The sequence below is a fragment of the Jaculus jaculus genome, chromosome 5 (assembly GCF_020740685.1).
Source record: "Jaculus jaculus isolate mJacJac1 chromosome 5, mJacJac1.mat.Y.cur, whole genome shotgun sequence".
Taxonomy (NCBI): Eukaryota; Metazoa; Chordata; class Mammalia; order Rodentia; family Dipodidae; genus Jaculus; species Jaculus jaculus.
The window spans coordinates 27,428,883-27,446,906 of NC_059106.1; the positions used below are offsets into that span (position 1 = coordinate 27,428,883).

At 44.3% G+C, this 18,024-nt stretch overlaps 1 protein-coding gene across 2 annotated transcripts in view; it reads left to right on the forward strand.

Moving 5' to 3' along the window:
- Cntnap5 (contactin associated protein family member 5) overlaps nucleotides 1-18,024 on the forward strand; it is a 768,721-nt gene that overhangs the window by 162,680 nt on the left and 588,017 nt on the right. The gene's annotated exons all lie outside the window — the stretch shown is intronic.

Here is an 18,024-nt window from a genome sequence, read left to right on the forward strand (position 1 = left end):
CAAAGTTCACACTAATAGTCCGTACACTGCTATCTCATCCCAGGAGAGGATTTGCCAAATGGACCTTTTGTTCTCTCAACTTCCAAATACCCTTCCACCTCTATCTCATCTCACACAAAGAAAATGAAAAGCAAGAAGCAGGACTAATCTTGTGTGTCAAAAACTGACAAAATAGATTAAGCTGGAGCTCAGAGAACCATTAACTTTGGTTTCCAAGTCATTGTATATAATTTTGGATTAGGATGGATCTGTCTTTGTCAGATGTGATTTGTTTTGTGGTGAAAAAAAAATCTGTGGATTTCGGCATTAAGTCAGCTGTGTTTCCGCAAATACTACCAACAGGAAGTGCAGAGCTGGGGACCCAGCAGGAAGCCACCCTGCTGTGAGCTAGACCTTGAAAATGAGGGGAAGGATTTAAGTCACTTTGTCTGATTAAAAAGCAAATAGACACAGAGGTGTTAGAGCCCAGAAGAGGAAAGGTTTAAATATCTATTTTGTATCGTTTCTTTTTCTACAAATACAGTTTGCAAACAATTATGTTTAACATTGGTCCCTTGAAATTTTAATCCTTCTTCCTCACTCAAATATAGTTTTTAAGATACTTGCCTGTTTAAGTTGAGATTGTATGTTTCTAGAATGACAATTTTGTTGCCATGGAGAATTAGATTTATTTATATCAAGGCATTTTCAGCTTTCTGGGCTAGTGGGTGCATGAAGGAGCTTAAGTCTCTTGTCTCTGCCTGCTTGCTTAGTGGCAGCCCCGGATTCCAAGTGGGTTGATGGAAGCAAGCATGTTGTGGGTCTGATGAGATGTGTTTCAGATGGGACCAGGGCTGGAGGTGGTTGGTATGTTGTGCCACGACCCCTGACCAGGAGCCAAGACCCCCGGTCACCCAGGAATCACCTAGAGGACCGCCACAGAAGCCGAGACACTCGAATGTAAAAGCAACAGGTTTCTTTTAATGTCAAGCTTAAGCAGGGACTCAATCCACACAGACCGACGCAGCGGGAGTGGGAGAGAGCCCCGACCTTCTAAAAGTAGGGGTTTATAAAGGAAAAGAGTGGGAAGGGGGAAAAGGGGTTACATCACATAGCATCTTTTAAAATGATTGGTTCCAAGAAGGCACGCGCGGGAACATTTCTAGTTGCTCATCTCTGGTCAGCAGACTGCTTGCAGATCCTATCTTTTGCAAGGGGCCGGAGGCCCCCAGAGCTAAGTATTTCTGGAATGTCCTGTTGAGCAAGCGAGCATGAGTTACAGAAGGAAAGGTCGGCACTTTAATCAGTTAGTTCCTTATCTGAGCCGAGCCCGGGATCCTCCTTTGTTCACAATGGTTTGTCCTACAATGGCAGTGTCATTGTTTAATTAGTTACGTGTTATTTCTTTCTGGTCTCTCATTTCCCCCTCTCTATGTGTCTTGGGGAGCCTATCTAGGGTCCCTATTTGAGTGTTTAAATATTTCCTGTATCTATGTTGGTTGTCACTGGTTGGTAGGAGTAATTTCTTTGTACCATCAATTGGATGGTGCCTAGCCGTTGTTTCATAAACTGTACCAGCTTATTTAAAATACAGGGGCCAAAAGTAAGCAATAGAAGTAGGATGAGTAGGGGTCCTAGGAGGGTGGATATCAAGGTAGTGAACCAGGGGGAGCGATTGAACCATGATTCAAACCATCCTTCTTGAAGTATGCGTTCACGTTGCCGCTTCTCTAATCCCTCCCTTATTTTAGTCATTGATTTTTTAATTACTCCAGAATGATCAACATAGAAGCAACATTCTTCTCCTAAAGCTTGACATAGTCCCCCTTGTTGTAGAAGGAGTAAATCTAAACCCCTTCTATTTTGAAGAACTACCTCTGCTAGGGAAGTAAGTGACTCTTGTAAATGGGAGATTGACTTTTCTAATTCTTGGACGTCTGAGTCTATTGCTATTCTGAGGTCAGTGTACTGTTGGTTCTGAGTCACTATGGAAGCTATTCCCGTTCCTGCTCCTGCAAGTCCCAAACCTAGTAGTAAACTAACAGTTAGGGCGGTAATCGGCTCTCTCTTTGTTCTGATTAAGTCTACACCCAGATAGCGCTTCATCTCTTCAGCTGAGTAGTAGGTTATTTTGGGGATTAATCATACCTGAACACAGGAATCCTCAGCAGTGGTTAGCACAGCTGCATTAATGCAGGATGTGAGCCCTGTATTGCAAACCCACCAAGAGTCTTCAGAGGGAATAAGATAGGAGGAAGAGGCATTGAGAAAAATGGTCTGATCACATAAAGGAGAGGGAATTGAGTTAGATTGGGCACCAGTGACACATAGTCCTTGTCCGGATACCTGTTGGAGGGTAAGTTTTATATTTCTTGGCTGTTGCCATCTGCATTTGTTTATATCTGATGATACATTACATGAATCAGAGACTGCGACCCCTTCATAAAATGGGGGCCTCGCATTATAGCATAACCAACAGGATTCGGTGAGATCAGGTCTAGAGGAGTTAAGGAAACGATAGGTAGAGTCTAAGAGTGAGAGAAGAGGGTTGTGTTCTTCTTCTTGCATTAAATCCCTGCTAGGGTTTCTTTCTGTGTCTTCTGCAGGCCTCCCTGAAGGTTTTTGTGTTGTCATTTTATAGGCTTGTGATGGGGGGGATGGGGCTTTGAAGGAGGTAGGGTCCTGGTGTTATTATGTGGGGCAAGGGGTTTGACTGGTGCGGCTTGAGTTAAAGCCTTATTGGGCCCTATAGCTTGGGGTGGCTGTAGGGGTGTAATTTTTAAGAGAATGGTGAACAGGACTCCATTGTTATATCCTGACTGGTAGAGTCGCAATCCCCAAGTAATCCCTGCATCCCATTTGGTCTCCTTTTTTCCTGCTTCAGTAAAGGAAACGACAATGGGATTACATGTAGGTTGCCTCAGGGTACATTGAGTGGCCTTGCTCCTTCGGATCTTAATGAGGCTCGAGGGGGATGGCTTTACCCAAGAACAAGTCCCAGTCTGTTCACATCCCCATGCTTTACAATAAAAATCTGCTTCTCCCCCACATTTTGAGATTTTCCTCCTATCTGTGGGGACTGGACATACATAAAAGCAGGTGCCCTGTAAGGTTTGCATGGCAGTATGAGTTCCACATCCTGGGATTCCTATCCTGCCTTGGTGATGGGGGTCCTGTTTAAAAAGGGCACATAAGTCTAGAGTCAGATTGGGCCACCAAGTTCCAGGGGGATGTGTTTCCCAAGTTTGCATTACCACCTGTTTGGAACTAGGGGTGATGATCTGCCAGAAAATGTTATGTGGGAGATGAGGGTTTCTAGCAGCCCAGCAAACCTGGCTATTAATTAAGCAAACAGTAAGTAACAGTATCAGTACTTGTTTTAATTTGGGTCTTTCCGGTGGAGGCGGAGCTTCAGTGGGTCCTCTGGGTCGGGATGGCTCGTCCATGTGTCTCCAGCTTGCCAGGGAAGCGGCTTTACGTGGGTCCAATGGATCCATGAAGTGATGCCATCTACCTTTATGGCTGTGGGAGTGGTCATCAGCACGATGTAGGGGCCTTTCCATCTGGGTTCTAAGGACCTCCGTTGGTATCTTCTGACGAGTACTTTGTCTCCTGGTTGGAACCTGTGGGGTTTTGGGGGAGCAACAGTCTCATATACAGCCCTTAAATGTGGCCAGATCTCTTTGTGAGTGAGCTGTAAACGCTTTAAAGAGCGAATTAGGTCCTGGTCATCCATTTGTTCTAGAAGGTCAATTTGGAGGCTTGGGATAATAGGAGGCGGCACTCCAAACATTATCTCAAAAGGGGTCAGACACATATGATATGGGGAGTTCCGAACTCGGAACAAAGCAAAGGGAAGGAGAGACACCCAGTCAGCGCCGGTCTCTAAAGCTAATTTAGTCAAGGTCTCTTTTAGAGTTCTATTCATTCTTTCTACCTGTCCTGAACTCTGAGGGCGATAAGCACAGTGCAACTTCCAATTGGCCCCCAGTGCAGTGGCTATTCCCTGACTTACCTGAGATATGAAAGCTGGTCCGTTGTCTGAACCTAGAGAGATTGGGAAGCCATACCTGGGCAATATCTCTTCTAGTATCTTCTTAGCAACCAGCTGCGCAGTCTCTGTTTTTGTAGGGAAGGCTTCTACCCAGCCTGAAAATGTATCTATAAACACTAGGAGATACTTATATGCTGTTTTTCCAGTCCTAATTTCAGTAAAGTCTAATTCCCAATAGGCTCCTGGTCTGGTTCCTCTCAGTCTGGTTCCTGGATTGGAGGGAAGAGCTGTAGCATTAGTCATACAGCAAGGCTGGCAATTAGATACAATTTGCTCAATGATCTGACTGGCATTTTTTATTTTGAGGTGGGAGTTACGCAGTAACTCCTGCATCCGCTTGATTCCTAGATGGGAAGAATGGTGGATCTTTTTTAGAATTCTCTGTCCCAATCTTTGAGGTAGAATCAGGCGGCCATCCTCTGTTTTCCACCAGTCATCAGACTGTTGGGCTCCTTTTAATTGTTTAATCCATGTTAAGTCTTCTGAGGTGTATTTTGGAACGTCTGGAAGTTTTCTGCCTCCGGGGTCTACCAGGACAGGGGCTATCCTAGTTGCCAGGGCCACACGTTTGGCTGTCTGGTCAGCTAAGTTGTTTCCTTGGGGAATTAGTCCGTCCCCTTTTTGGTGTCCTGAACAGTGAATGATAGCCACCTGTGTAGGGCCCCAGAGGGCTTGGAGCAGATCTAGGATCTCTTGCTTGTTTTTAATGGTTTTTCCTTCAGCTGTCAAGAGCCCCCTCTCTCTGTATATTGCTCCATGGACATGTGCCGTAGCAAATGCGTAACGGCTGTCCGTATATATGTTTAGTTTTTTATTAGCCCCTAGTTGTAAGGCTTTGGTGAGGGCTATAAGTTCTGCCTTTTGGGCTGATGTGCCTGCTGGAAGAGACTCTGCCCAAATGACATCTGTCCCCGATGTGACTGCGGCCCCCGCGTACCTGTGTCCATCCTGGATGAAGCTGCTGCCATCTGTAAACCAGGTTACTTCAGCGTCTTTGAGGGGGGTGTCCTTGAGATCTGGCCTTACGCTGTACACGTGAGCCAGTATCTCCACACAGTCATGGAGAGGCATCTCCAAGTCCGGATCAGGCAACAGAGTGGCGGGGTTCAGAGTAATGGGCGTCTGGAAAGTTATTCTGGCTGGATTCAGGAGCAGAGTCTGATAGTGGACCATGCGGGCGTTGCTGAGCCAGCGGTCCGGCGGTTGCTTTAGCACTCCCTCAATGGCGTGAGGGGTGGCAACTGTAAGGTTTTGCCCCAAAGTCAGCTTGTCTGCATCTTTGACTAGAAGGGCTGTGGCAGCTATAATCCTCAGACATGGGGGCCACCCTGCTGCTACAGTGTCCAGTTTCTTTGACAAGTAGGCAACAGGGCGCCGCCAGTGTCCTAAGCTTTGGGCGAGGACTCCCTTTGCTATCCCATTATGTTCATCTATGAAGAGCATAAATGGCTTAGTCACATCCGGGAGGCTTAGGGCCGGGGCTTCTAGAAGGCGTACCTTTAAGTCATCAAAAGCTTGTTGGTGATGATCTGTCCATTGGAAAGGCTGGTTTTCCTTGGTGGCTTCATATAGAGGTTTTGCCAGTTCCGCGAATCCAGGGATCCACAGACGGCAGAAGCCTGCTGTGCCAAGGAATTCTCTAACTTGCCTGGGTGAGGTTGGTGTTGGGATCTGGAGAACAGTCTCTTTCCGGGCATCTGACAGCCAGCGTTGTCCATCCCGGAGGATGTATCCTAGGTATGTCACCCGCTGCTTGCAGATCTGGGCCTTTTTAGCAGAGGCCCGGTATCCCAGATTGCCCAACGTCTGTAGGAGGTCTCTGGTTCCCGCCAGGCATATCTCTTGGCTGACTGCTCCTATTAAAAGATCATCCACATATTGTAACAGAGTAAGTCCCGGGTTACGTACCCGGAAGTTTGAGAGATCTTCATGTAAAGCCTCATCGAAGATTGTAGGAGAGTTTTTGAATCCTTGAGGCAGCCGAGTCCAGGTGAGTTGGCCGTTGATTCCAATGTCCGGATCATGCCATTCAAAAGCAAAGTATGGTTGGCTCTGTGGGGCTAAGGGTAGGCTAAAGAACGCATCTTTTAAGTCCAGGACAGTATACCAAATGAGCTGAGGTGTTAGGCTTCCCAACAAAGTATAAGGATTAGGAACTGTTGGGTGGATATCCATTGTTCTTTTATTTACTTCCCTCAGATCCTGGACTGGGCGGTAGTCGTTTGAGTTAGGCTTTTTCACTGGTAGGAGGGGAGTGTTCCAAGCTGACTGGACTGGCTTTAGGACCCCCAACTGGAGGAGCCGTCTGATGTGGGGGGTGATCCCCTGTTTGGCCTCCATTGGCATTGGGTATTGTCGTACCCTAACTGGTGTGGCTCCGGGTTTTAGTTCCACCAGTATGGGGGCCTGTGTTGTGCATATCCCATCCCACCAGTTTCTGCCCAAGCTTGCGGATATGCCATCAACCAGGAAGAATCTAAAAGTTCCCCCTCCTTTGCATGTTTTTGGAAAAGCCTGTATTCTTCTGTTAGATTGGTAGTTATAAGAATTTGGGCTATTGTAGCCTTTAATTTGGGTGAAGATCCACCCATGGCAGAAACTTGTGCCCCCTGTTCTGAAAAGGATATCTGGGCTTTCATTTTAGATAACAAGTCACGTCCCAACAATGGATATGGACATTCAGGTATGACCAGGAAGGAGTGGGTCACCTGGTTGGTGCCTAAATTAACAGTCCTCCTAGTTGTCCATTGGTAAGGTTTGGTGCCTGTGGCTCCCTGGACCCAGGTAGTTTTCTTTGTCATGGGCCCCTCTGCTTGTAATAGTACTGAATTTTCTGCCCCAGTATCCACCATAAAAGTTATTTTCTTCCCCTCCACATCAAGGGTTAGCCTGGGCTCAGGGAGGGGAACTGAGCCCTGTCCCCCTCAGTCACTGTCTTCTTTACTGGCTGCCAGGATATTAGTCCGTTGTTTATTTTTGGGACAATCTCGGACCCAATGTCCTTCCTCCTTACAGTATGCACATTGATTCTTTCTTACCTTAGATTTTGTTCCTTTATTGTCTCCCTTCCAATGGGGTCTCCTCATGCAAGTGGTGTCCTGGGTGGTGAGATTTCCAGTGGCAGCCAGAATTTCCTTAAGATCTTGACGATGCTTGGTCTGTTGTAGTTCTAAGATCTTAGTTAAATTTCTTTCCTGTCTCCTTTCTCGTTTAATTTCTTTTTCCTCTATGCTTTCTCTTTTATCAAAGACCTTTTCCGCCACTGCTACTAAGTCCCTAATATTTTTCTCTCCTAACCTTTCTAATGACTGTAACTTTTTCTTAATATCAGGGGCGGCCTGATTAATAAAAGCAAACATGACAGTGGTAGCCGCTTCCCCTGACTCAGGCTCATATGGAGTGTATCTGCGGAAGGCTTCTTGGAGTCTTTCTAGGTAAGCGGCTGGACTCTCATCTGGTCCCTGTCTGACATCATATACCTTGGACATATTGGCAGGCTTTCTTGCTGCTGCCCTGAGACCCGCTAACAGAGTCCGGCGATAGATCAGGAGTCTCTCCCTACCTTGTGCCGTATTGTAGTCCCAGGTGGGGCGGGTAGTCGGGAAACTGCCATTTATTATGGCAGGGTCGGTGGTGGGATCTCCTGTAGGCCCTGGAACGAGTTTGCGGGCACTTTCAATGATCCTGCCTCGCTCCTCAGTGGTGAACAAAACCTGTAGGAGCTGCTGACAATCATCCCAGGTGGGCTGGTGGGTGAAGAGCACAGTTTCTTACAGATTAGTCAGTCCCCTAGGATTCTCAGAGAAGGGAGCATTCTGAGAACGCCAGTTGTACAGGTCACTGGTGGCAAAAGGCCAATAGTGAAAGGGCTGATTCCCATCTGCATCAATGGGTCCAGCAGGGCGGAGCGGTAGAGCCACTGTCTGGTCAGGGACTTGTGGGGTAGCTGCCCTCCGGCTCCGTGTAGCCTGAGCTGGTCCCTGTGGATTTGGAGGCAGGCTGGCTGGGGCTGGGGCCTCTAATGGAGGTTGGGGAGGACTAGGGTTGGGAGGAGGTACATAGGGGGGAGGGAAGATGTCGATTTCCTCGTTTCCTCCTGTGAGGATGGGGGCCGTCACCTCTGCAGTGTGTTTGGTATCTCTTTTAGGGGAGGCGGCCAGCACCTGTGAAGAAAGGGGTAGGGGAGGAAGGAAGGGCTTTATCCAAGGAAGAGGTTCTTCTATCAAATTTCTCCAGGTCGCAATATAAGGAATTTGGTCAGGGTGTCCACTCCTAGGACGAAAAACAATTTTTTCAACTTCTAATATGGTATTCAGGTGGAAAGTTCCCTCTGGTGGCCATCCTACATTAAAGGTGGGCCACTCAGAGGTACAGAGCATGATCCATTTGCCTTTCTTAACAGCTATTCCGTTTTCTCGGGCGACACTTTTGACATCCTTCCAGTGTGCCAGACAGAGTCCTAGAGGAGAAGAAGGTGTCTGTCCCATGTTATAAACGTCCAGGGAAAAGCGTCCGTAGGATCAGGGTGAACGTAACACACAGACATACAAGTACAACACAAACACAGAGGGCCCAATAGAGAGTTATGTGCACTTCAGAGCTAAATTCAAATCCGTGATGGCCAAATGAGTCTGTGTCCTTAAGAGATAGCTCAACAATACCAAACACGATACAAATGGGAGCTGGTCTCCCCAAATCCGTGATGGCCAAACGAGTCTGTGTCCTTAAGGGACGGCTCAACAATACCAAACACGGTACAAATGGGAGCTGGTCTCCTCAGTAGGTTGGCTCTGTCCTCCAGGACAGGGTCCCTACTCAAATGAGGGGGCAAGACGTCTCAAGCCTCCTCCAGGTCTGCCCTTACAGTGTGTCCACCAGGGACATAAGACCTGTCCAAAATTACAGGACTACAAATGCCATGAATGCGGCTTGCCAGCAAACTGAAAGTAAAAGGGAGAAAAAAGAAAAGGAAAAGGAGCGCTCAGTTACTCACCCGGCTGGTCAGAGAAGAAACCTTTGGGGTCTTGGGTTCGTTGGGGGTCTCTAGGGATCCTGGACGAGCCCCCAAGATGTTGTGCCACGACCCCTGACCAGGAGCCAAGACCCCCGGTCACCCAGGAATCACCTAGAGGACCGCCACAGAAGCCGAGACACTCGAATGTAAAAGCAACAGGTTTCTTTTAATGTCAAGCTTAAGCAGGGACTCAATCCACACAGACCGACCCAGCGGGAGTGGGAGAGAGCCCCGACCTTCTAAAAGTAGGGGTTTATAAAGGAAAAGAGTGGGAAGGGGGAAAAGGGGTTACATCACATAGCATCTTTTAAAATGATTGGTTCCAAGAAGGCGCGCGCGGGAACATTTCTAGTTGCTCATCTCTGGTCAGCAGACTGCTTGCAGATCCTATCTTTTGCAAGGGGCTGGAGGCCCCCAGAGCTAAGTATTTCTGGAATGTCCTGTTGAGCAAGCGAGCATGAGTTACAGAAGCAAAGGTCGGCACTTTAATCAGTTAGTTCCTTATCTGAGCCGAGCCCGGGATCCTCCTTTGTTCACAATGGTTTGTCCTACAATGGCAGTGTCATTGTTTAATTAGTTACGTGTTATTTCTTTCTGGTCTCTCAGGTAGAGTACTTGCATAAGCACACATGATACCCTGGTTTTGATTCCCTAGCACCACACAAATGGGGCATGGCAGTGCACATCTGTAATTCCAGCAATCAAGAAGCAGGAGGATCATAAATTCAACGTCATTCTCATCTACAACTGACATTTTCACCCACACTGAGGTACATGAGACTCTATTTGAGGACAAAACAAAACCAAAATTAGATCAAAGTGTGATGGCAGAAATTAGTTACTGGATACCCTCCTCTTCCCTTGAAATGGCCTTGGTCCTCTTCAACGCTTTTCCCTACTTTTGCCTTGCCCTCGCTGTCCCAGGACAGCAGGCAGGATGATTTCTTCCTTCTGTGGCTTCATGATCTCTCCCAATGGAAATATTTTCATGGCTGGAAACGTGTGTGTTTCCAGAAGCTTGTTAGAAGTGTAAGGTCTCACCTTCTATTCAGAGATGCTAGACAGAACCAATACGTTCCAACTGTCCTGCATACTCAAAGAAATTTGGGATTTACTATTCTAGAATATCCCTGAATTTTTTGATCAAAGTACTATGAATGAGAAGGTTGTGAGAAACTCTAGCCTTCTCTACCACCACACCAATACTCCAAAGTACTCACCTAAGGATAAGGAGATAGAATCAGAGAGTTTAAAGTTACAAGCACAAAAATCAACAGCCCATTTGCATAGTGCATGACTTTGTATTTAAGCCTCTCTACTCAACATTAACAATGTCAGTATTCAGTTGATCTGAATATTAATCTCAAAAATAATGTCATATGTATAATAGTCACCCCACGGGCTGTCAAGTTCTCAGCATTTAGGGCACTTGCCTGCACAGCCTAATGATCTGGCTATGATTTCCCAGTGCCCACGTACATCCGGATGCACAAAATGGCACTTGCATCTGGAATTTGTCTGCAATGGCAAAAGGCTCTAGAGTACCCATTCTCTCTCTTTTCCAGGTTTGGTGATTTTTAGTAACTTTATATGTTACCTTATTTGATTATGAACACTCAACATGACATTACTATAGAACTAGGGAAATTATTTTTCCAAAATGCCAAAAGTAGAAAGTAACCCTTTTAGCCAAAACACCAAAAGTATAAAAAGCACAATGGTTCAAAAAATTTTCTCCAAGAAGTCAAGTTCAATGTTCTTTGTTGAGCCGTGAAAACAGTATGCTACTAATGAGTGTAAGTTTTACTTGCTAATGCCAGAAGTTTGACTCCTAGGTTCATTTCTCTGCTTTTCTTCAAAGACATTTGGAGAATGTTGTAAACAGTTCCACACTGCTGATATGAAGATCCAAACTAGGCATAGTAGAGGGGAGAAAGGAATTTATTTCAATCTTATAGATCCAAAGGAAGTAGAAAGTAACTGAAAAAAGAAATGATACCTGAGGTTATCTTCTGGCTGTCACATGTACACACACACTCACACACTGACAAGAGAACTGTATCACTACCGACACAGGTAGTCACACAGGTGACCTGTGAGATCCATGTATTCTCAGGGAAGCAACATGTGCCCACACCTTCTAGACATCACCACCTCATTACAAAGCCAGAATCTAAAAAAAGACATCTCTGAGAACTCTTTCAAAGCTGAGCTGAGATGAAGGTTCATGTTGAAGTGATTTGTACAGGAAGTCCTGGAGACAGGGAGTGAGGAAAACAGGATGAGGAATGGGTAAGACTGGCAGGCAATAACAGAGCTCATTTTGGATGGTAAAGCCTAGTTCTCAACAGCAGTTTACACCATAAAATCAGACATGCTCTTAGACAACAGGAGCTGCACTGGTGTGCAAGTGTGGCAAGGTCTGTGATGGAAATAAGACAAGGAGGCTTCTTTATAGTGAAGGATATTTCTAAACCGTGGATAGCTATGGTTATCAGCCAGCTCCCATGGCTGAAGATCAGTCCAGCTGCTAGGGGGGATCTAGGTGGAACCAAAGAACATCTCTAGAAGAACAACTTCCCACATGCAGGCTACATCTTTCCCTCTGCATGAGAAGGACTGTGATGCCACTCATTCTCAGTAGTTCTCAGTCACACCCTGACAGAGTTGGTATTTAAAATTTCCAGCTTCTTCCCACTGGGGTGAGATGACCTACAGGCGCTCCATGTGCTGGTGGGATTGCCCGCACTAATAGATGTGGGGTTCCATGATGCACTACGGGCTGCCTTCACCCTCTTTCTGTGTGCCCTCTTCCTTACCTTCTCTTGGCTCCCTAGGGTCATTCAAAGATTAACTGCTTGAACTGAAGTTTTTATCTGATAATTGACTTCCAAGATGCCTAAATTAAGACACAAGCAGATGTGTTCTTCCGATACTGCTCTGGAAGCCACCCTTGTCATACATAGCTGAGTCTGATTCAGGTACAAAAACTCCCCTCCCTTAAAACCATCTTTTCTTATGAATCAATCCCTTTGCAAGAAAAGCAAGAGCTGTTCTTTAACAGGACCTATCAACTGCTCGAATTAGAGTACCGCAGTGCTTATGTGATGCTGAGGGTGGAACCCAAGGCTGTGTGCATGTCAGGCAAGCACTCTACACACTGAGCTACATCCTCAGCCTTTCCTACAGGATTTTGACCTTTTGTGAATTCCCCCCGGGTGTGAGGTGGGCTTTCCATTTTATTTCCCTCTGGAAGGCTCTTTAGCCCTTATACTATTGTGTCATAGACACATCAGAGGCTGACCAGTGTGTCTGGCTGTAGCATCATATCTGTGCAGTGGCAGAAGAGCAATGCTTATTTTTCAGCCAGTCGTCCAGCCTCATGATGGCTTGCCCAAGAAATAATCCTGTTGCACATGGGTTCCAGCACTCTAAGCACAGAAGTGAGATGCCCTGCTCTGTGCCACAAACAAATGTGTGCATGATGTTAATGGTGTTATACATACTGTATAGTGGTAAATACTTGTAGGATGGCGCCTCTCTTTTACTCACCACCATGACTACATTACTATCTCCATGTATATATATATATATATATATATATATATATATATATATATATATATATATATATGTGTGTGTGTGTGTGTGTGTGTGTGTGTGTGTGTGAGTGTGTGTGTGTGTGTGTGTGTGTGTGTGTGTGTGTGTGTGTGTATACACACATATACATATATTGTCTCCAGGTGTGGTGGTACATGCCTTTAATCCCAGCACTCAGGAAGCAGAGGTAGGAGGATTGCCATGAGTTGGAGGCCACCCTGAGATTCCATAGTGAATTCCAGGTCAGCCTGGACTAGAGTGAGACTCTACCTTGAAAAACCAAAAAAAATAAAAATAAAATAAAATATTTCCACCCAGGTTTACAGGAACACCAAGTGTTTAATAGCAAAAGATGCACTTAGCCCTTCCAGGCTATCAATAATTTGCGAGAATTCTTATTTATAGGGTCCTGTATACAATAGGATAGGAAGCATATGTCTGGAAAACTTGTTCCTTATCGGATTTATTTTAGGAATTAAAATATAGCCAATCTGTGTGTTTCAATGAGATTGTCTCTTTCAGTTTTAGTTTTGTACTAAATGGATTCTTTTTGATTGATAGTTGGGAAAATATCTCTTAGCAGACCTGCACATAATCCATGTGGACCCGTTTCCAATGGGTGACATCAATCAACTTTCATTTCTCTTTCTGAGTTGGAAAAGAAAATAAGTGTACCAAGTGAGGAAATTCTGTATTTCCCACTGGTTACTCTGGCTCAGAGGCCACATATCTCAGAACGTTAGGTTTGGAATTCAGAGTTGGCCATTAGCACTTTAGTAGAGAAGGGTGACTAAGAGATTTACCAGGTGTGGGTTTGGGGGGATTATAAACTTCTTGCTGATAATTATTAGTACCTTTTCCTGCTTGCTTAAGACTATCCCTGTTGTTAGAACTTTAGAAAGTGTCCTGGGGAATTATTCAGTTGGTAAACCCCTTTCTTGAAACCTGGAGGATTCGTGTTTAAACTTCCAGCACCCATGTCGAAGTCAGGCACAGCGGTTTATACCTACAATCCCTGCCAGGAAGAAGTGGAGACCCTGGGACTTGCTGGCTAGCTAGTATACCTAAACCAGTGAGCTCAATGTTCAGTGAAAGAGCCTCTCAAAAAATAAGGTGGGGGGGGCAATGGAAGAAGATGTCCTATGTCAATTTCAGGCCTCTACAAGGACATAAACAAAAATACACCTACACAGACACATACACCCACACGTGAATATGGCCACACATATGAACATGCATATAGTCATGCACATACACCAAGATCCTCTCTCTCTCTTTCTTCCTCTCTTTCTCTTTCACACACACACACACACACACACACACACACACACACACACACACACACAGACTTAGGCAGGGATTAAAAGTCAGAAGACCTAGGTCTGATGAAAGCTTCTAGGCATATCATCTGGACTAACTGGTTAACACTTTAAAGGGCTGATTTGTTCCCTAACACATGAATATTAAAATCATTATTGACTGTCATGAAAATCTAGTGAGTCACTGAAAAGAATATGAGGTGTGATTTACAGCTCTGGGGAGAATTTGCACTGTGAGGAAGGGGGTTGAGGATATGTCAGAGATTTACCAGTGCTAATAAGAGGCAGAGAAAAACAAAAGTTTTGTTACTAGGTCCAGGTAACCCAGGTAGTAATCCTTGACTTGGCCACTTACTAGTTGTATGAGCATGAACAAGAACCCCACCTATCCTGGCTGTATGGCCAAGATGAGGCCAGACTTCAGAAGCAGATTCCAGCCATGAAGCATCTCTCCAGACTTTTGCCCCAGCATCTGCACATACTATATTTTCCCCAAAATTCAAAACTACAGTGCAATAGTCAGGGTTCTCTAGGGAAACATAGCCAATAGAATGAACATATATTACAAATAAGACATTAGGTTGGTTTATACTAAACAAACAAGACTTTCTGCCTGCTAGAGAGGCTGAGAACTGGGTAGTTAATGATTCCAAAAGGGATGTCTCAGCAGTCCCAAGGTGGTACTGAAGGCATGGAGGATTCCTGAACAGACACTGATACTTAGTCCATATTGTGAGGTAGAAGAAGAATCGTTCTGATAACTCCAAAGGATGGAAGCGACAGGGAAGATGCACTTACTAGCAAAGAGAGAAGGCAGGTAGGCAAACAGCATGTATTTTCCTAAGACCATTTTATATCTAGACTATTATAGGAGATGATCTTTCTATAATGAATCTTTCTTGGAAAGAACCTCGCAGACCTGCCCAGAGGTGTTTCTTCTACTTGATTACTGATCCAACCAAATTGATGATAGTGATGCACCACCACATGTAATATATAGTGGGTGAGGCTGGTAGAGTACTAGAAATAAAATCAGACAGACTTCAAATCATCCCAACCATGGCAAAATTCTAAATGCTATATAACTCTGAGATAGAGTATTTTTCTTTAAAACTTATTTTCATAATATTTAAATTTCCATGAAACTTTTTTAAACATATGCTGTATGTTTTATGGAAATGCTTATAGTTAGCAATGACTAAAACTTCAGCCTCAGTTATTGACAGCACCACTTATCCAACCCTTTCAATTAGAACAGTCCACATATCCATGTACACGTTACACACTAACTTTAGAGAACATTCAGCAACAACTAGTATGCACACAGGTTTTCTTCAGAGAAACTAAAAATGATGCCCTCAGGCCACTCTCATCATTTGTGAAAACACATTTATTGTTGGCAGAAGAGGTAAAATGTTTTCCATAGCAACGGTAGCAAACCTGGGTATCTTGCTATTAGCAGTAATGCTAGGAGCATCTTCAACAGCTGGCCAAGAGGCCTTGGCAATTATCACCCCAGGAGTGGCCTTTTGTGCAAAGAGCTTAAGCTGTAGCTGTGGGGTTAAGAGCATTTTTAACTTCGTGTGTTAATGAATGCTGACCATGACTACTCCATTTTGGTTAATTTCAGAAGGATTAGAAAGCTAAGATTTTGACTGTGGGCAAGAAAGAGATAATTTTCTTCAGATGAATTGTAAGAAATCTTTTTAGCAATAAATCTCCCTCTATTATTTTTCCTTTAGTTTTTGAAAGGGTGTGTTTTTATCATTACATTTTCTTCCTTTCACTTTAAATATAACTTCTTATTTCATGCAGATTATAATTATTACAGAAAGGGAAAATTCTAAAATATGATTACTAAGTTTATTTGTGGACTGTTAGGAACAAAGAACAAATCATGAAGATGAGGATTTTTTTTTTTTAATTTATTTGAGAGCGACAGACACAGAGAGAAAGACAGATAGAGGGAGAGAGAGAGAGAATGGGCGCACCAGGGCTTCCAGCCTCTGCAAACGAACTCCAGACGCGTGCGCCCCCTTGTGCATCTGGCTAACGTGGGACTTGGGGAACCGAGCCTCGAACTGGGGTCCTTAGGCTTCACAGGCAAGCGCTTAACCACTAAGCCATCTCTCCAGCCTGAAGATGAGAATTTTTACTTCAAACATAGTGATTACTGGGAAGTTGGGGAGATGGATTCATCAGGAAATTACTTGCCTGGTAAGCATGAAAACCTGAGTCCAGGTTCCTAGTACCCATATACAAACCTAGCAGAGTGATATGACCTGTAGTCCAATGCTGGGAAGGCAGACAGACAATCTCTGAGGTGTGCTTTAGATTCAGTAACAGATACTTGTCTCAAAAATAAGGTGGAAAGGGTTGGAGAGATGGCGTATCAGCTAAGGCACTTGCCTGCAATGCCTAAGGACCCAGGTTCGATTCCCCTGGGCACACATATGCCAGAGTCACAAGGTGGTACATGTGTCTGGAGTTTGTTTGCAGTGCCTGGAGGTCCTGGCATACCTGTTCTTACTATCTGTACCCTCTCACTCAAGGAAAGAAAGAAAGAAAGGAAAGAAGGGAGGAAGGAAGGAAGGAAGAGGAGAGTGATTAAAGAGAATATTCAATGCTGCTCTGTGACCCGTACAAGCATGTGAGCAAAAGTGCATATGCATCTCATGCATGTGCATCACACATATACAAATACACAAATGTGCCACACATACATATAAAAAAATTACTCATAAGGCAAAAGTCCTACATTATTTTATCTACTCTCAAACTTCTGTACATATTGTTTTATGACATTTTATGCTATACATAGTAGGTACAATATAATTTGCAATTTACCCATGAAAAATACTGGAAGAATATAATGTTCATGCCAAAAAATAAAGGATAAAGCTAAAACTTATTTCTACTTTAATCACTCAGAATATTTATGTATTCCACATCTATTGTGTGTCATGTATTCATGCTGATGATGCTGTTGGCATGGTTCAGTTTAAGTCACTTTTCTTTTCCTGCCTAAAAAGAGGAATGAAACCTATGTAATGATCAATGCAGATTTGGTAGAAATAATGAGGAATTTCAGAATCAGCTTGGGTTTTCTAGGCAGGAAAAATCTTTCTCTTTTACTTGGAGGAAGTTAGGGAAATGGAGGGGCTTGGGGCTTTTGTGAATGTTGGGAAAGGTGGCAGTCATGCTCTTCTGGAGTTGATATCACAGCAGATGGAAATGGCTCCTCCCAGTAACTTGCACCATTAGTTATTTGCAGAAACACATTTTTTCTGTTACAGAGTGTTCTCAAATATCTAGATTTCCCCACCTGTGCTTGAATCCTGACTGTCAAGCGTCTTAAGCTTGCTGTGTCTATTTCTTTAGGATGGGATGGGCACTAGTGGTCTCACAAAGCTTTGTGTTTGTAATGAAGTAGGCTGAAGTGCAAAATCAAATGACAAGGGACATAAGCAGCATGCTTAAACCCATAGTTGGTGGAGGTGTTCAAGAGGCCCCACCCTTCCCTGAGGATTTATAAGTAATTGATGCTTGCTGGGAGATTGAAAGACATTTTCTTCAGCAGAATAGCCATTGAAAAGTTGTTCATGCTTCTGTAAGTAACCCCCATTAAATACATTGGTTCGTATGCACATTGAAAACAACAGGAGGGACTGGAAAGATAGCTTATCAATTAAGGCTTTTGCCTGCAAAGCCAAAGGACCCTGATTCGATTCCCTAGTACTCATGTACAATCAGATGCTCAAGGCAGAGCATAATGCATCTGGAGTCAATTTGCCATAGCTAGAGGCCCCAGTGCACCCATTCTCTCTTTGTATATGCCTCTGCCTCTCTCAAATAAAGAAATAAGATATTTAAAAAGAAAGAAGAGAAGTAGAAGGAGGACTATTTGGGAAGAGGAAATGGATTAATGGAATGGATATGGAAAAAAGAGGGAATAATGGGGGGATAAATAGGAACCAAGTACATGCATGAAAATGTCATAATGAAACCCATTACTATGTATAATTAATATATGCTAATGACATTTGCAAAAAATAGTT